Source organism: Ambystoma mexicanum, chromosome 12 (assembly GCF_040938575.1).
Source record: "Ambystoma mexicanum isolate Mex_15411 chromosome 12, UKY_AmexF1_1, whole genome shotgun sequence".
Classification (NCBI taxonomy): Eukaryota; Metazoa; Chordata; class Amphibia; order Caudata; family Ambystomatidae; genus Ambystoma; species Ambystoma mexicanum.
Genome location: NC_090936.1, coordinates 744,949,954 through 744,970,091, shown reverse-complemented (window position 1 = coordinate 744,970,091; position 20,138 = coordinate 744,949,954). Strand labels below are relative to the sequence as shown.

Here is a 20,138-nt window from a genome sequence, read left to right as displayed (position 1 = left end):
GCCTTACGTCATGAATTTAAACACATTTCAAAGCTTACATTGGCAAACAATACAATGACGTATCATTTTACATTATAGGCTTCAATGTTTACAATGTAGATTGGTGCAGCGCTACATTCATGTCCTCCGCCGGTGATGTTGGGTTACTTTCGGTCTGATTGAAAGTGGAATTCGGTCCATAAATGTTTCGGTCGCGCATGTGCAGATGGGGAAGAAATATATTCCTCCTCGCACATTTGGGTCCAGGTGAGGGTGTTTAACCACATTGCAAAGGTTGGAGGGAAGAGGCGTTTCCAGCATTGAAGAATAGATTTCTTTACCACCATACAGCTCACATTCAGAAAGGCAGTCATTCTCTTGCCACTGGTAATACCCCATATTCCAAACAGTATGCCGGTCAGGTCTGGACCAACAGTGGTGCCTACAATTTCAGAGCGTGCCCGTAGGATCCCACCCCAGAAATCATGAAGCTTACTGCATGTCCAGAACATATGTGTATGGTTGGCTGCCATGTGGTGGCATCTCGGGCAAGTATGTATCATGTGATGGTCCAGCTTGTTGAGTCTATGGGGGGTGTAGTAGAATTTGTTGAGTTTGTACTGCATGTAGCAGTATCTGAAGTTAAGGGAGACTTTACGTTTATGAGAGCACATTTGTTCCCACATATCATTTGAGATTTCAAGGTCTAGTTTGTTTGCCCATTTGTCCCGCCCTGTATGAGGTTGATCCAGGGTTTTTGCCAATAAAAGCTTGTATAGTGAAGATACCACTCCCCGGGTGTTGGGGAGAATTCTCCAAAATGTGCTAATTCCCTCTACTTTGGAGACCCCCCCTTTTTTGTCCTGGAGAGTGAGTCCTTTTTCCCCACTCTCTCATGTATTTTACTGTGATTTTATACACTGTTTATTTTTGGTTATGGAGTCTAACCAACTCCATAGGCATCATCTTTTACAATTGTGTCTCAAAGCACCTTCAGTGCAGTGCCACAGGGAAGTCTTTCAGATTTCCCAAGGTTTAAATACCTTCTCTGGGATCAACTACTGTTTCCCAGAGCAGTGGAGTGAAATTGACTTCACTTAGTCCTATAAAATTCTAGACCCAGCACACCCCATCTTACAATCGAGTGCTGGAGGAGTTACTTAGTATCCCCTATGTCTAGTTACTCATGTACCATTCAAGTTACCCTTTGCTCTCAGAATGACTGGTGGCAGTGGTTTTGCAATGAACTACCATGATTTACCCTGACTGCGAACTGTCCTCAGCTCCGGTAACGTTAAATCGCGGGAGCCATGTTTTTCAAAATGGTGCTGAACCTCCCTTGTTAAAATGGTCCCGGTCTTCTTTTTTGCCATTTCTTTGTGGAAAGGGCCTTCTCGAGTTTGTCTCTGCACGCCAAACCAGGTTTGGTCTCTTTGTTCATTCGCCTTTGGCGGGCTTCAGGAGTGAAACCCGCCTCTGGCTCCAGAGTGTCTGGGGTAGGCAGGAAGTGAGGGAGGTGCCCAAAACTCCCTGTGCTTAGTCTCCTAGGAGACCCAAATGCACCATGTGACGATTGGCTGGTTGACTGTCCGCAAGGACAGCCACCCTGCTGGGTGAGTGGCAGCTAGGCTGCAATGAATGGGAGAGAACTGAATAAAAGGCTAGTCTCTTGGCTTGGCAGGCAGAGCCGACCACTGGACGAAGGAAGCGAAGAAGAGCTTGAAGAGGACGGCTGCTGCAACTCCTGGACCATTGGTTGTCCCGGTGAAGCCCTGCTGCAGGTCCGAATCGCCAAGTTTACATCGACAGGGAAGCCCTGCAAAGACGACTTCTCCCTTTGAGTTGGTGGGACCAATCAACTCCCAAGTAAGCCACCTGGACACCATCTCGGACATGGTTGCATTTCCTCAGAGTGCTGCAGGAAACCGTAGAGCCAGGGAGAGGGACACCAGATTGTGTGCGTTGCTTGTAGCGGGCCGAAAGCTTTTGGAAGTTCCTCCGGACTGACTAAGCCTGACCCCCCTCAGTTGAGTGCGGGACCTCAGATGTGAGGAAAGTCCACCTTGACAGCCAGGAACCGCGCTGATTGCTTTTTGCTGTACCGCAAGGAGCTGAAATGCGAAACAGCTACTGAAAGTGAAGTTTTCCGGTTTCCAGCTTTGACAGTACCAATACATTGCTGGAGTCCCTCATCCTCCCTTTTATCCCCACGACTGAGGCACAGGAACATTGAGATTTGCAGAGCTGTACAGGAACAGAAGTCTTCAGCTGCATCTTTTTCTTTACTAAGATACTGTAAAACTAGCCTAAGAGAACTTACCTCTTACTGTGGAAGTGCTTGTAACTTCTGCAACTCACAAGTCTAACCAGCTTGTGGCCCTACATTTCATTCTTCTTTTTATCAAAGACTCCTAAGAACTTGTGCAAAGACGTTTCCCTTTACTCACCTGAAGTGCTGCATCCTATACAAAGACTTGTGCCCATTGACTTTGGCTTAGCCTATTGAATTGAATGATTTTTCTCTTGGTATCTGAAAGTATTTGCCCTGCTTAAGAATATTTGTAATTTCTTTTGTTCTAATAACCTTTGCCTTTTACAAACTATTTATAGTGTTCTGTATGCCAACAGTAAGGTATTAATGCCCCCAGCACCCTTGTTACTGAAGTCACCTGTGGGTGTATGTTGTGTCTGTGTGCCATCCCAAAAGGGCCTTGTCTGATGCAGAAACTCAGAGTGTACAGTATTGAAGTATATATGTGTTACTATTCTATTGCTCCCTTCTAAAGAAGGCTTTATAACCGACTGATAAATTATGAATTGTTTATGCAAGAAACCTTGAGTGTAAGAGTTTATTTGAATACCTGTAACTGTGAATCTTTGTGTAACTCCACTACAGCTCACATTTTCCCTCTTGAGATAAGCCTGGCTGCTCAACAAAACTGTGTAATACAATATTATACCCAAGGTTGGGTTGCCTATACCTGTAGTCATAATTGTTTGTAGAGTTCCCAGAGGGTATTGCATTCAAACTTTGCCTAACACCGGGCCCCTCCAGAATTCGCAATGTAGTGTAATTCAGGTGTGTCGGGGGGGGGAGGGGGGGTTCATTTGGGTAGCACGACCACATGGCACTCGCAGAAGCCCATAGTCTGTAATATTGTAGCATTTCCAGTGCTGATCCCGTATGGCCGGGCCGCCATGTTTTCGGGGTAATGAATTTCCGCTCTGGAAAAAGATCATTTAACACCAGGTATCCCAAAGTCTGCCAATGCCGGGATAGAATGACGACATGTGTGGGTTCGAGCCCGGGATACCCCCAGATAGGGAGCCATTTATAGTAAGGGCGTGGTCGTTACAATGGGCGTAGCATCCAATCCCATGCTAGTAACGTGGCAGCAGTGGGATATAGTGGCAAGTCATCCTTTCATTAGGATTTTTACACATTGTTAGGTAAGATTTTCATGTTTGTGATAAATCTTCCTGACCTGTGTGAACCCCAGAACTTTTTGCTTGGATTTGGGGATTATTTCTCCTTCTGTCTTTCCATAGTGTATGGTTGGAGTTATAGTTTCCCATAACTTTTGGAATTGAGCTGGGTAGCTCCTTTGGGCTTCCCTGTTAATTTCTCTTAATGAACTACGGTTCACCAATGGTAAAGGGGGATTTTTCATCCCCTTTACATTTTATATAGTGAGCCAGCACACCCCACCTTATGTGGAGTGCTGGGGGGGATACAATGTATCCCCTTTCAAAGGGATTGTATCCTCCAACGTATTCCTTATCTTTGATAATATGTTTCCAGCTTGCTGGCCTCGGAAATTTTTTCTGTAGAGGGCGCTGCGCGTCGACGTCTGCCGAGTCGATGTCCTTCGACGGCCACCGTATCGGCGCCGACGTCACCATGCCCATAAATAGCCACGCGCTGCGTCCGTTGCTCAGTTCCGTTTTTCCGCGCTTTGTGGGGCCTCGGAACGTCGTTGCTCAGTTCAGTCAGGTTAACTATCTATTTCTACTCGAATATTCCTTATCGTTCTCGATGGCTTCTTCATCAGAACCGACGACGCCGCAATCCGGCTTCAAGAAATGTCGAGACTGCGGTAAAAAAATGTCAATAACGGATCCACACAGGGTCTGCTTATGGTGCTTGGGATCCGAGCACCATTGTTCGGAGTGTGAGGACTGCATGTCCATGACGGCGAAAGCCTTGAAGGAGCGCAAGGGGAAGCTCGAGAATTCTCTGTTTAGGCTGAATTTCCTAACCTAGTGAGTCCCCCAGCAGCTTTGCTGGATTTTTGGGGTTTATTTTTTTCTCCTGCCAAGAGTGAGACTCTTTTACCCTCACTCTTGGACATGATTTGAGTGTGTTTCTTTGTGTGTTTCCCTCAGTGCAGTGACACAGGGGTGTTTTAGTGACCCCCCAGTATAGACTCCATACCCTGGGACTGACTACTGTCTCCCAGGGCATGTAAAGTCACCATTGACTTTACAAGTCTTAAATTCTGAAAAGAACCAGTACAAACCATCATATTGTGGACGTACTGGCTGGTGCAATTCGATTGCCCCAGGGTCTGTTAGTCGAGGGGGCACGTCTCCGTCCCCCCTGATCGAGTTTTGGCTGGTGGCAGTGGATACTACTTTTTATATTCAACCGCAAATATTTTCCTATGGGATTTCCCATTGTTTTAGGCTACTATCTTTATTTAATTATTTACGGTAGCCTCAAACATACTGCCGGTTTATTTAATCAATATTAATTCTCCGGTTGGTATTTTTTGCCAAAACTTGATTCTAAAATGGCATTTGTGTTCTCTTCTGTGACTCCAACCCAAGTCGAGCCCTTTGTTCCACTTTTTGGCGGGCTTCTCCACAGAAGCCCTCCAAAGTGGTGCCACTCTGTCTGGGCTACTTGGGAGGGGTGGAGGGGAATTTAGGCACCCTGGACTGAGTTGCCTAGGCAACTCAAATAGCACTCCGTCCTGATTGGCCCGCCGGCTCACCACTTAGCATGTTTGAGTGACAGCTAGGCTGAGTGGGGGTTTGCTGCATAAAAGCAGGGCTTTGGGGACTGGAACTTCAGAAGTCGCCACAGGACCTAGGAATCCGACGAGGGAGAAGCTGAGCCGACCTGCCACGACACCACCACCGGTGGAGCCCTGCTGGACTGCCTCACCACTTTTCCCAACGACAGAGGAGATCTCCCGCCGGAGAGTCTTCTTCCTTTGACTGGTGGGGATAACCAGTTTCACCGTCTTTTCGCTTTCCCGACATACCTCGTGGCCACCTTGCCCATGCCAAGCACCCCAGCAACCGGGATACCACGTTTTACCACGACCGCGAAACCAAGGTACCACCTTTAACCGAAAAACTCTGTGGCTGGTTTCTTCCCTGGTAGTGCAACGACCTTCATCTTTCCTCCACGTCAAGATCTTCTCTTCCCCTGGACGACGACGCAACTTGCACCCACTACCAGGAACAACTGCCACCGCTGGAGGATCCTTCCCACTTAAGGTACCGTGTCCCGCCTGACTTCCCTTGCTACCGACTGTACGGGGTAGATTTAGCCCACGGCTTTCGAACCTGGGTTGGCCTGGGACACCTTGGCTAAACTTTTCTAAGCCTCTCTAAACTCTTCTTGAACCCTCTGCAAGTCTTTCTAAGCCTAGTGTAACTGTGTGATCTTGGGTGCATTTGTGCTCTGCTCCCTCTAAGAGTGGGCCCAGCCTTTGGACTTTGGCTCACCAGTGACTTTTTGCTCTCTGCCTTGCTAACAGTGTTCCTGAATCATAGAGTGGTGTACCTCTTCATATTCTGTCTTTCTCCCCCCCCCCTTTCTCACAAACTTATTAGAGTGTAATCTAGTAAGCGCTCCCCTCTGTATGAAAATAAGTGGTGTTTTATTGTGTTTTATCTAATAGGGAAAAAGGGGTGTATATATCATAATAGTAACTGTGTTTAGAATATTTTTCAATAAGAGTGCTGGAGTGTTTCAACTGTGTGTTTTTAATAAATAATTATATACTTTGATACCAAAGCTCTGGTCAGTGTTTGCTTGTATTATTGTATCTGAGTGCCTATTGAGTATACTTTCCATACTGCCTAACTCTTCTTGAGGGAAGTCTGACTGCTCAGCCACAGCTACCAGGTAAATCTGGGTGGTACGGACTGCTACCAAGTGGGTTTACTGCCAACACCTGTAGTCTTAAATCTTTTGCAGTGTTCCCTAAGGGAACTGCACAGGTTTCTGCCTAACACTACTGCAGAGGATTTCACCTCTGAGGAAAGAAGGTTGAAGGAACTACAGGAGTCACTACATGAGGCAAGTGGGCTGGACACTTCCCCAGAAGTGGAATTAGTTAAGCCAGACCCAGGGGAACATGCCGAAACACCATATAGAACCCTGATGGCAAGAATAATTGAGTTTATGGGTTGGTCTGCGCCTTGACCTGTTTTCCAACTGGATGACTTAACAGATATATTGGACAAAGGCCCGCAGGAGGCCCAGGTGGTCCCCTTCCATGCAGCCTTACAAAGATAAATTGCATCTAATTGGGAAACTCCCGAAGTTATCCCTGCAGTCAATAAAAGATTGTCAACCAAGTATAGGGTAGCGGCTGCTGACCCTGAATACCTGTCAAAACACCCGACCCCAGAGAGCCTGGTGGTTCAAGCGGCAACTTCATCTAGCAGTAGGACCGCTTACCCTACTGTCCCACACGATAGAGATGACAAGAGGTACGACTCTATGGCAAAGAAAGTCTTCTCTGCCTGTAGTATGGCGTTGAAGTCCATCAACGCCACCTGTACGCTCGCCAAGTTCAGTCACACACTATGGGAGTGTGCTTCATCAGCGGCTGACTGCATACCCGAAGGAGAGGAAAAGGAAGCCTTCCTTAACATTATTAAAGATGGCAAAGATGCCATGTGCGAATCACTTCAAACTGGCATCGATTCCACTGACAGTATCAGCAGGGCCATGGCGGCAAGTACAACAATCCGCAGGCATGCGTGGTTGCGAAAGTCGGGCTTTGCCCCTGATGTACAGGCCAGACTTTTGAATATGCCCTTTGACGGCTCTTCATTATTCGGGAAAAAGGCTGATGACAGTCTCGAAAAGTTGCAGACTTCTAAAGCAGCAGCAAAATCCTTAGGAGCTGCTATCCGCCAAACTCCTATTCGCCCCTTAGGAACCTCTGGGAGAGGAAAGTCCTTTCGCTATTATTCCGCATTCGGGAAAGGCAGAGGACAGCCGGCTCAAAGAGGCCAAAGGAGATCCACCCGAGGTGGACGGGTCAAAAGTACTAAAACCGCAGCAGGTGCCTCTTTATCCTCGGCATCTGCATTAGCCGCCCCAAACCACTCAGAGACCTTTCCACACAATACACCTGTAGGGGGGGCAGGTTAACTCACCATCTGATGGAATGGCAGGCTATAACGTCAGATGCTTGGGCACTGGAGACAGTTGCCCAAGGTTACTGCCTACCCTTTCTACACATCCCTCGGAGTCATCCACCGGGGAACAGCTCTCTAAAAGTTCCAGATCCGCTCCTCTTGCAGGAAATTATAGACCTGCTAGAGAAAGGTGCCATAGAACCGGTACCTGTAGCGGACAGGAACAAGGGCTGGTACTCCCCCCTACTTTCTCATACCAAAGAAAGACGGAGGACTGAGACCCATCCTGGACTTACGAGAATTGAACAAGTTCCTCAGGAAGGTAAAGTTCAAGATGGTAACTCTCTCTCAGATCCTTCAGGCCCTCCAGCTCCAGGACTGGCTGGAATCTCTGGACCTTCAGGATGCTTATTTCCATGTGCCAATCCATCTCATACACAGGAAATATCTGAGGTTCGCAATTGGCGACTCATCAATTTCGAGTTCTGCCATTTGGGCCTACCTCCGCCCCGAGGGTCTTCACCAAACTGATGTCGGTAGTGGGGGCGAGTCTAAGGAGGGAAGGGATACACGTCTACCCCTACCTGGACGATTGGCTGATCAGGGCTGTATCTTCGGATCAGGCCCAGGCCCAGCTAGATTATGTCCGCCACTTCCTTCAGACTGGGCTTCTCCCTCAATTTAAAGAAGTCACAGATGATGCCATCACAGAGACTCCAGTTCATTGGAGCGGTCCTGGACACTTCCCTGGGAAAAGCCTCGCCACCAGAGGTGAGGGCTCAAGATATTCTACAGATGGTCACCAAGTTTCAAAATGCCCAACGTCTCCCAGCCTTCGACTTTTTGAGGTTGCTAGGCCTCATGGCATCCTGCATCTTCCTTGTGCCAGAGGCTCGCCTGAGAATGAGATCTCTTCAGTGGGCACTGAGAAGTTAGTGGTCGCAATTCTCTGGGAGAATAATAGATCCCCTCCGGATTCCGGACAAGGTAGCCCGCGACCTTCAATGGTGGGCCTATCCAGAGAACATCTTGAAAGGAGAACTGTTTTGGCAACCATGGCCAGAGATCACATTAGTCAGAGACGCCTCACTCACGGGTGGGGAGCCCATGCCAACGACTTGACCATCAGCGGTGGTTGGTCTCCATCGGAGTCCAGACTATACATCAACCTATTAGAGCTGAGAGCGAGCAGACTAGCGCTGAACGCTTTCCTGCCATCAGTACAGGGGAGAAATGTCCTGATAATGACGGACAACACGGTGGCCATGAACTAGCTCAACAAAAAGGGCGTAGGATCCCTGCCACTGTGCAGAGAGGCGATGTAGCTCTGGTTTTGGGCAATCCAATAAGGAATCTCTCTATCTGCAGTCCACCTAGCCGGAGAGAAGAACTTGACAGCGGACGCTCTGAGCAGGCAGAGCAGCCTCCCACGAGTAGGCGCTAGCTCAGGAAGTCCTTCAAGAGATCTTTGCCCTTTGGGGAACCCCTCAGGTGGATCTGTTCGCCACAAGCACCAACAGAAAGTGCGATCTGTTCTGTTCAAGGGAACTTCCCCCGAGAGGAGCTCTAGGAGATGCGTTCGTAGTGGACTGGGAGTTTCCACTCCTTTATGCGTTACCACCAGTCCCTGTTATTCCTCAAATGATCGGGAGGTTGAGAAGATTCCGGAAAACCATGATCCTAATTGCCCCGGATTGGGCCAGGAGAACGTGGTACCCGGACCTTCTAGATTTGTCCATCTGTCCTCCAGTCCGTCTTCCACTCAAAGAGAATCTTCTCTAGCAGAAGGGAGGTCAGGTTCTCCATCCAGACACAAGAACCCTCAACCTTCACGCTTGGCTTCTGAAAGGTTGAGGTACAAGGATTGGGATCTGCCCGATGATGTCATGGAGGTGTTGCTTTCGGCCAGAAGACCGGCAACAAAGTCTTTATACCGCTGCTGTTGGAACAAATTTTGCAGCTGGTGTAGGGAAGAGAATATCGACCCTTTTTCATGTGGTACACCAACGGTGTTATCGTTTCTGCTCTACTTGGCAAACTCAGGCCTTCAAGTGGGCACTGTAAAAGGCTATCTTGCGGCGCTTTCTATCTTCAAGCGCACTGCGGAGGAACCATCGTATTTCAAAATTCCTCTAGTGGTACAATTTCTCAAGGGACTAACTAATGTTTACCCTCCAAAACCATTCCAGGCTCCCTTATGGGACTTAAATTTAGTCTTAAACTTCTTAATGGGCACTCCATTCGAACCACTTCACTCTTGTGCGCTGAGATTTCTCACATTTAAAACTGTCCTATTGGTAGCACTAACATTTGCTAGGAGGGTGAGCGAACTACAAGCTCTCTCCGGGAAACCCCCACATACGATCTTCCACAAGGACAAGGTTGTCCTACAGGTGAAGCCTAATTTCCTCCCAAAGGTGGTTTCTGAATTTCATATTACTCAGAAAATTACCTTGCCTTCGTTCTACCCGCCTCCCCATCCGGGGAAAGAGGAGGAAAGGCTACATAGGCTGGACCCTAGGCGAGCTCTCAGCTTTTACATCAGCAAAATGGCTAGGATCAGGCAAGCAGACCAACTGTTTGTAGGATACTCAGGTCACAAGTCGGGACTACCCATAACAAAACAAACCATCTCCAGGTGGATTATTTTGGCCATCCTGGAATGTTATAGACTAGCAGGGAAAGAGCCACCCCAAAATCTCAGGGCTCATTCAACCAGGGGTATCGCAGCCTCTTCGGCTCTCCAAAGAGGGGTACCGGTCCAGGACATATGTGCGGCTGCCACATGGTCGTCCGCACATACATTCACAAAATTTTACAATCTGGATTCCTCCACTGCTCAAGAGACCAGATTTGGCAAGGCTGTATTACATTCGGTCCATCCCTAGAGGGATACATAACACTCTGACTCCCGCCTCCAATTACATGCCACTGCTATGGGAGTCTATCAAAGATAAGGAATACGTCGGAGGACACAATCCCTTCGAAGAACAAGTTACTTCTTACCTGGTAACGTTCTTTCGACGGGATGTTCCTCCGACGTATTCCTTATCGCCCCTCCCAACCATCCCTGACTTCCCTTGTGGTTGCAGCTTACGCTCCTTCAAGGTCACTAACCAATTCAGGCATGACTTTTCTTATGCTACAAAATGGAACTGAGCAACGGACGCAGCGCGTGGCTATTTATGGGCATGGTGACATCGGCGCTGATACGGTGGCCGTCGAAGGACATCGACTCGGCCACCGAAGAAAAAATTTCCGAGGCCAGCAAGCTGGAAACGTATTATCAAAGATAAGGAATACGTCGGAGGAACATCCCGTCAAAAGAACATTACCAGGTAAGAAGTAACTTGTTCTTCTCACTTACGTGTAACATTTTTGTTAAAATTGCACATTTACTTGACTGGCTGGTGGCAGTGGTTTTACCTTAGTGACTTTTTAGTCTTATTACTCGCAGGCTGTTAAATCAGCCTCAGTAATGAACAGAAGGGCTACCATTCTGCAAGAATGGTGGATTCCCTTTTTTCGCCGTTTGTAAGTATCCTTCTTGTTTCTGAGGTCTTCCCCTGCCATTCTAAGCGGGATTGACCTCAGTGGAAGTTTTGACTTTAGCGTAAATCCTTTGTATTCCCCGCCTATGCTCCAGAGTGTCTGAGAAGGCAGGAAACAAAGGAGGAGTCGACAACTCTGCAGCCCTTTGTCTTTCACTTTGCCTGAAAGGATCCAATTCTCAATGGGGGGCTGGCTGTTCTGATTGGACGGCCAAACCGCCCCTTTCTGTAAACTGCAGGGAGAGATTGGAGAAGTTGTGCTTTAATTCCTGATAAATACGTCGAACCTGGAAGCTGCTGACAAGTCGGCCACTCATAGAGTGGCAGAACAGTCAGGCTTATCATAGAAGGAAGATGGGAGCTGTAGGTAAGTACACTGAACCCTGTTAATACAGTAATCTAAAGAAACACTTACACCAATAGTTATAATCAAATATATCATTTATTATATTTACACAAGGAAGTCAGAAATATACTTGGTTCAAATAACCAACACGCTTAGCAACACTTATGAATACTTTTCAAAGCGCACTGCTTCAGTGGTAGTTGCTCGCAGTACAATTGTTTTACATAAATGGCAGTTCTACCGTATTATCGGTACAACCGCGCACTCGCGTTAAGACTAAGATATACAGTAATTGTATTTAGTTAGCAAAACCACATAAAGTTTTTGGAAGGAAAAAGTTTGGTTAGTCATCCAGTAGCATGGCTTAACGTTCTAGAGACAGTTTCTTGGCAAACTAAAGCTTTTAAAGTACAATCTCGATTTCCAAAAGTCAAGTTCGGAGATGGCTCAAAGTCTTACGAAGCAGCACAACAGTAAAAGTTCCTTAGGATACTTTTAGTCTCTACGGAAATTAAGAATTAATGGAAGAAATTAAGAGAACGATGGAGACCCTGTAAAAGGACTCACCAAAGGGAAACAAGCCGGCAGCTTTGGTCAGAGGTAGAGTGGACACCCTGAACATCTATTGACACACTCCCAACACTCTGGAGCGACTTCTTGGTTTAAGGTAAGCAATACCTTTCCCCCCACATCACCTTAGGTTAGTAGAAATGCGTGTTGCTTGATTCTCCTCTGTGCAGCAGTGACAGACCTAGTCTCCCTATTCCTCGGTCTGGTGATGAAAGGGACTCTTAATGGGATATCCCAGCAACTGTCTCTAGAGAGGACTCTTGTCACTGATTTCTTCATCTTTTGTGGTCAGTCTGCCGTTTTGGCACCTTTATCTCAGCACCAACAAAGGACGGTATTCGGCTGGTCGATCTTCAATTCCTGGAGTCCTGTGCTCCGGTGAGGAGACTTGAATGAGTCGGATCGTGTCTCTAGAGGTTCACCTGGAGCTTAGCAAAGACTTTGGCGTATGCGGCTTCTCAAAGACAATGCACTGCTTGGGTCTGAGGTCTCCTGGTATTCTCGGTCTGCAGCTCTGGAAAGGCACAGCACCTCAGAAGATGGCTCAAATTGTAGGCTGATTGGTCCCACCAGCCAAAGGGAAGGAGTTGTCCTCTTTGGAGCTCCTCCGTTGAGTAGAAATCGGGGTCAGGGCAGCAGTGGTCGCTTCAGTGATTCAAATGGTCTGCAGGCATCTCTGGTTGTCTTTGGTTACTTCAGTTGTCAGTGTTCAACTTGCCTTTCACCACAGGAACCTCACCTTTTTATTCAGTTTCAACACACACTCCTCTGCAATCTCTCTCAGCGGTTTACAGAAATGGGCGGGTGGCTGTGCAATTAGGATAGCCAGACCCCAGTGGGCACTGGTTCCATTCAGGCACTCGGTCAGACAACAGGCAGGGGAATGAAAATCTCTGTGTTAGGGACAATTCTCAGAAATGTGCTGATTTCTCTCTTCCTTGGAGCTCTTTTGCTGGACTTTAGGACTTTTAATTTCTAAACCTGGAGAGTGTGAGACCTTTTTCCTGCGCTCATGACACTAATGACAGTTTATTTTCAGATCTATTTTTCTGTGATTTGACTTTGGAGTCTGACAAACTCCATAGGCATCATCTTTGCATTGTGACACACACCACCTTTGCTTTGGCACAGGGAAGTCTCTTAGATTTCCCAAAGGTTTAAATACGTTCTCTTGGTGAAACTCCTCTTTCCAAGAGCAGTAAGGTGAAATTGACTTTACGTACATTTTGTAACTTTCCAGACCCAGCACACACTATCTTACCATAGTGTGCTGGAAGGGTTACTTAGTATCCCCTGTGTCTAGTTTCTCATGTAACATTTTTATGTTACCCTTTCTACAATTAATGGCTGGTGGCAGTGGTTTACTTTTTACTACCATTGTGTGTTTTTAACACGGGCTGCGTTCGCAGTTGCAGTAAGGCACCTATGGGTGCCCATTTTGTCAAAATGTCCCTGGTCTTTTTTCGCCATTTCTTGTCGCAAAGGTCCTTGAGATTTACTCTGCGTGTCAAACCAGGTTTTGTCCCTTAGTTCGTTTTGCCTTTGGTGGGATTCACGAGTGAAGCCCGCCTCTGGCTCCAGTATGTCTGGCAGGGGAGGAAGTGAGGGAGGTGCCTGAAACTCCCTGTACTTAATCCCCTTGGTTACAGGAATGCACCCAAAGGTGATTGGCCGGCTGGCTGTCCTTGGAGGACATCCACGCTGCTGTATGATTGACAGCTAGGCTGGAATGAATGGGAGAAACCTGCATAAAAGACACAGCTTTTGGCTTGGAAGGCAGAGTTGACCACTGGACAAAGGAATCAGAAGACGACCTTGGAAGAGACGCCTGCTGCAACTCCTGAACCGTTTGTTTGCTGGCGTGCTGAAGTTCCAAATTCGTTTAGACTAGAGAAATCCTGCAAGGACGACTTCACCCCTTTGGTTGGTGGGACCAATCAACCCCAAAGTGAACTTGTTTGGACATTCTCTCGGAGCTGGCTGTACTTCCGCTGCTGCTGCTGGAACCGAAGTGCCAGGGAGAGGAACAACAAAACAAATGGATCGCTTTTAGTCAGACCTGAGCGCCAGAAAGCTCCTCCGAACTTCCCTGAAGCAGGACTGACCAGGCCTGAGCCACTTCAACAGAGTGCTGGACCCCAGATGCGAGGAAAGTCTGAAGTGGTATCCGAGAAACGCAGTGGTGCTATTTGCTGTCAGACGCGTGGAGCTTAAACGGCAACGTGCCCTGAATTAAAGTTTACCCATTGCTGCTGCTGACCTTCCCATTGTAGTGCAGGAGTCCCAAGACACCCTCCCTCTTGTCCCCACAACTGAAGCCCAGGAAGACAAGGATCTGCAGTGCTGTACAGGAAGAGAAGCCAGCTGGAACCATTTCTTCTAACCAAAGGTACTTTAAACCTAAGAGGATTTACCTCTTGTTGTGTAGCCTTACTTGCTCTCAGTTGAGACTTGCCTTGATTGCTCTTGCAGAGTTCCTTATAGCTTTGCCCCTCACAAGCCTCCCCGCTTGTGGCCCTTCAAGTGAATCTTATTTCTACAAACCTTTCTAAAAACATTGTGCAAGACGTTTACTTACCTGCAAAGAATATCATCAGCTCCCCTTGACTTTGCTCAACTAACATTGGCTGTCTTGGCTCCCTGAAAGACTTTCCTTACCTCTGACTCTGTGCCTTTACCTTTCCCCTGGAAAGGGTTACATTTACCTGACATTGGAAGGTTTGAAAAGTACTTACCTGTTTATGAATTATTTGTTAACCTTTGTTTTATTCTCATATCTAACCTTTGCACCAAACTCAGTATTGCTCTAAATGTGCCAGTGATAAATCAATGTCCACAGTGTCCTAGCTAGTTAAGTCACCTGAGGGTGTAGGATGTGTCTGTGTGCCATCATCTGATTTAGAGAACAGTGTGTTTTGAAGTGTATTATAAGTGTTACATGTTTTGCTCCCTTCTGAAGAAGGCTTATATAACTGGCTGTTAAATTAATAATTGCTTAATCTGGAAACCTTGAGTGAAAGTGTTTATTTGAATAACTGTTACTGTGAAACTCTGTTACAACCCTACTACTACTCACATTGAGCCCTCTTGAGATAAGTCTGGATGCCTAGCCACACTACCAACCTGTGTAGTACAGACCTATACCAAAGGTTGGGCTCCTATTGTCAGGAGGTTAAGGTTGCTGTAGTTTTCCAAAGGATACTGTACAAAATCTTGCCTAACACTCTGCCCCCACTTCCTGCCTGCCCAGACACACTGGAGCCTAGGCAGGGACCCCCAAGAGTTCCCGCCAAAGACAAAACACACACCCCCCCACAGACCGCCCTCTCCCAGAATGGTAGAAGAAGGGCTAACAAAGAACAACCATGATGGAAGTGGCAAAAAAAGAAAGGAGCATAGGTGATCTTATTGTGCATGTTAGGTAAGAGTTTAACCTTATTGCTAAATCTACCTCACTTGTGTGAACTCCAGGACATTTTGCTAGACTAGTAGAATATTTTTCCCTAACCTCAGTGAGTGGTAACCTTTTCCCACACTCGCAGATCCTTTTACTCTTTTTATGGGTGTAATGTTTAAGACTCTCCATAGTGTCCTTTTAATTTTATCCTCTTTGACAACGTTTGGTTTATAACTTTGTATTGTTTCAGGGTTGCCCTTTGAGCTCCCTTTTACTTTCTCTGGCTAACCTTGTCAGAACTACAGTTCCCAATGGTAGAAAGGATGTTTAACCCCTTCTAAATTCTGTTAGGTGAAAGCCAGCACACACCACCTTATGTGAAGTGCTGGGGAGATGCAATGTATCCCCTTTCTCACTTAACACTAACAATCTGTTACAGGGACAAGCTTGCCTTAAATGGCTTGTGGCAGTGAAACTTTTTACAAATTCGGTGCACCTTAACCACGGGTTATTTTCACAGGTCGATTGGAAGGAAGGGCTACAGCAGGCTCTGGTTACACAGCAGGCTCTCTGGTCGCTGGAAATAGTTTCATCCCCGAATTCTTCATCTTCCGCTTCAGTTTTGGTTCCAGTAGTTGACTACCTCTTCAGCTTCCAGGATCAGACTTTTATTCAGGAACCCAGCCAATCAAACAGCCTTGCAACATTCAAACTGGAGGGTTGGAAATCCTTTCAGGACAGCCAGCCTCCCAGTTTGAACTAGATTCTCAGACTAGTTTTGAACTCCTTGCACAGAATCAAACAAAGGAATTACCTGCCCTGGAGGTCAGGGGAAGGAACAAGAAAGGGCAAGGAACACTAAAATGACAAAAAAACAAGGGACATTTTGGTAAATTGAGCACCCATGGGTGCCTTTACCAGAGCTGTGAAAACAGCCCGCAGTAAAGGTGCACGAATTACTAAAAAGGTCTACTGCCACCAGCCATTTAAGGTAAGTTTGTCCTTGTAACATAAATGTAACATTTAAAATGAGAAGGGGGATACTCCCTATCTCCCCTGCAGACCACATAAGGTGAGGGGTGCTGGTCTCGCCTAATAAAATATAAAAGGTATCCAAAGATCCTTTCTACCCTTGGGAACTGTAGTTCTCATACGGTTAGCCAGAGAAAGTTAAAAGGGGAGCCCAAGGGCAACCCAGCAACAATAAGCACTTATTGCCAAAATATTGTCAAAGAGGATAACTTTTAAAAGACACTATGGAAAGTCTTACAAAAGACACCCATAAAAAGAGTAAGCAATTCTGTGAGTGTGGAAAAAGGTTCCTACTCACAGGTATATGGAAAAATAATCCGCCATTATTAGGACAGTTTTTCTAAAGTGCTAACAACTTCATCAAAAGCATTCAAATGAGGCAGTACAAGACTCCACTCTTAGTATAAAACTTTGCCACCGGAGTACATGGTAGCCTAGACGGAGCACCCAGGCTTATTTTAGGAGTGAGGGAGGCCTGTAGAATCAGTACAAATGAAATTGTAATACAAATGGTCCAAAGAAGCACTGAAACTCTACGTATGTAAAAATAAATCATTTGTTTAAATACAGGTAGGCCCAGATAAATCTAGGTTTAAATAAGTACAAACACATTATATGAAATCACAATTATAAAAACACAACACTATACTTGAAGGTACACAGACCAAAGTCTAAACCTTATTTGGAATACCGGACAGTAGTTCTAGGGAAGTCAAAACCTTTTCATACACAATCAGTATAGGTCCCACCTATTCTTGGGAGTAAAAACAAATGGTTACTTTCACAATTACATTCAGTAATGCAAGGGCAATAGACCCTACTAGTTGTAAAGTGACTCTCAGAACAAATCACATAATCAGTCAACTGGACAATATACTTTTTGTGAATAGTGCAACACTTATTCCAGGTACAGTAAAAACCTATAACTACTTTTGTGATAACACAGTTATACTGAGTAAAACCTAAGGATTCAATTACAGGTGCTTTTGAGATCAGTGAAACACGGATTGAGATGAGCAATAACTCTTGTAACTTATTTTTGGAGTGGCACACAGATAACTCAAGGCAAGTAAAAACCCATATACTGTCACAAGGAGTCCAGGTTAGATCTTTCCCAACTATACAAGTGACTGATTTAGGACGCATAAGCGACAGTTAGAACCACAGACTAAGGGTTAGATAACACAGGGGAAGTAAACCCTAATGTTAAACTTTACTGAATGACTCAATTATTCTAGGTAGGCAATAATCTAATACAGACTTATTCTGGACAGGCGAAGAGCAAGTCCGGGGGAAGCGAGACCCAGTTGGGGGACACTTGTATATCCTAACGGGACTAATCTGGTGATACCAACAGTTGGAGGACACTCCTACAATTACCCTCCAGGAATAATCTGGTGAAACCAACACATTACTTTTGAGAAGATGCACAACCTAATCACAGTTGCGTAATATACATTCACATCTACTTTCTATTAGAATGGCGAAACACTTTCTAAGGATGGAAAGGCATTAACCATACTTTTAAGAATAGTGCATCACACATCCAAGGTAAGTAAGAACTTTTGTAACTGTTCACTCTTAGAGTTACAGTTACCAACTAACTCTTTACAAGTAAGTAACTTCAACACTTATTTTCTCTTCTAGGCAAAAGCCCCAATCCCTTAAAAGTCCTTCCCTTATTCTTGGAGCCCGAGTGTTCTCAGTTGCAGAAGGGGGGTCCCTAGGATCTAGTGACCAACAGGCAGCGTCAGGATCGGTTCTTAAGTAGCAAAAGTCGCTGTTCCTTACGAAGATTGGGCAAACAGGTGAGTACTTTACTTCTGATTTAGAAGAGGGTCCAGGGGCTTTGCAGAAGACACCCTAGCAGGATTCTAGCAGTGGGACTGGGTGCACTGGATGAGATGCCTCCCATCACAGAAAACACCCCACAGCTACACAGAAATCCTAAGAGACCTAAGGTAAGTACACACCCAAGCCAACATAGTACCTCAGCATTGAAGATTTTGCAGCAGGAGGACTTCAGGGTCTGCAGCCAAATACCTGGTCAGTGGATTCCTTGTTGTGGTAACTGAAAACAAGACATCTGAAGGAACTTTGCAGCAGGGACCAATGAAGCAGGCTCTAGGCAAGGTTTTCCTCATGGCTGAATGCGGTTCTGCGGATTTGGCGCCTTTCCAAGGAGCACAGAAGAAGACAGAAAATTGTGGTTGAATTCTCGTTGTTAAAAATGTCCAGCACTTTGTTGAGGGGACTTTTCGGACTCGATTCGTGTTTCTGGAGATCCGCCAGGATGCCCACGAAGTTTCAGCAAGATTCGGAAGACCGTGCACCGCACATTGGCTCGAGGTCCCAGTCTGTTGGGGTATTGCAGCAAGGCAAGGTCGCAGCAATGCATGGGATGACTCAAAATGCAGGTCTTTTTGAGTCTAGTGGGTCTCACCAGGCTCTGGGTCGCGCCCATAGTTTTCAGAGTCCCCAGGTCGATTGGAAGGAAGGGCTGCAGCAGACTCTGGTTACACAGCAGGCTCCGGGTTGCTGGGTATCGTTTCAGCCGCTTTTCCTTAATCATCCTCTTTGGTTTTGGTTCCAGTGGTCGACTTTTCTTCAGCTTCCAGGTACGCAGTATTTAACAGGAACTACAGCACACCCTCTGCATTCTCTCCCTGCATTTTACAAGAAGGGGCGGTCTGGTTGTACAATCAAGACAGCCACCCCCCCACTGGGATTTGTCCCCATTCAGGCAAGGAGGAAGACAACAGGCTATGGCGTTTTGGACTTCTCCCTCGCTTCCTACCCTCACAGACAGACTGGAGTCTGGGTGGGGAATTTCTCGCCCTGGATGTCAGGGGAAGGAACAAGAAAGGACATGAAACACTTAAATGGCGAAAAAAGACGACCGGGGTCATTCTGGTAACATGAGCACCTTTAGGTGCCTGTACTGCAGCTTTGAACAAAGCCCGCGGTAAAGGTGCACCAAATTAATACACGGCATCACTGCCACCAGCCATTGAAGGTAAGCTTGTCCCTGTAACAGAATTGTTAGTTTTAGTGTGAAAGGGGATACGTTGTCTCCCCAGCACTCCACATAAGGTGGGGTGTGCTGGCTTCTCAGAACAAAATGTAAAAGGGATCCGACGATCCTTTCTACCCTTGGGAACTGTAGTTCTCTCAAGGTTAGCAAAATAAAGTTAAAAGGGGCAGAGCCCCTAGGGCAAACAACGGACACTTATTGCCAATAAATTGTTAGAGGATAACTTTAAAAAGACAATATGGAGAGTCAGAAAAATGGCACCCATAAAAAGAGTTAAAGATTCTGTGAGTGTGGAAAAAGGTTCCCACTCACTGAGGTATTAAGGAAAAATATCCCACTAGAAAAGTAAAAACCTCTGGGGTTGACCCAGGTCAGGAAGATTTACCAGTTCTGTAAAAATCTTACCTAACAACCAGTAAAAGCAAAAAGGTCTGGGGTTGACTGACCGAGGTCAGGAAGATTTATCATTACTATGAAAATCTTACCGAACAACTAGGGGCCCTTTCTGCCTCTGCGTGAACTCGTGCAATATTCTAGGGACGGACTGGATAAGTAAAGGATTCTGTCTTGAAAAGAATAGCAAGTGTTTGAATACTACTTACTTGTGAAATAGTTAGCTGGTAGCTGTAACTCTGAGAGTGAGTAGTTATAAAAGTTCTTACTTACCTTCAACGTGTGTTGTGCCATTCTGAAAAGTATATGTAAGGTTGTTTTAATCACCTGTGAATTGGTTGTGCCTCTTCCCAAAAGTAATGTTGTTGGCTTCACTTAACTATTTCTTTGAGTATTACACCAGCTGGGTTTTGCTTTCCCTGGTCTGTTTTATACAGATTCTAAAAC

The 20,138-nt window shown here is 46.2% G+C and overlaps 1 protein-coding gene across 3 annotated transcripts in view; it reads left to right on the top strand.

Annotated features, from left to right (window-relative positions):
* BRD1 (bromodomain containing 1) overlaps nucleotides 1–20,138 on the top strand; it is a 1,051,203-nt gene that overhangs the window by 709,949 nt on the left and 321,116 nt on the right. The gene's annotated exons all lie outside the window — the stretch shown is intronic.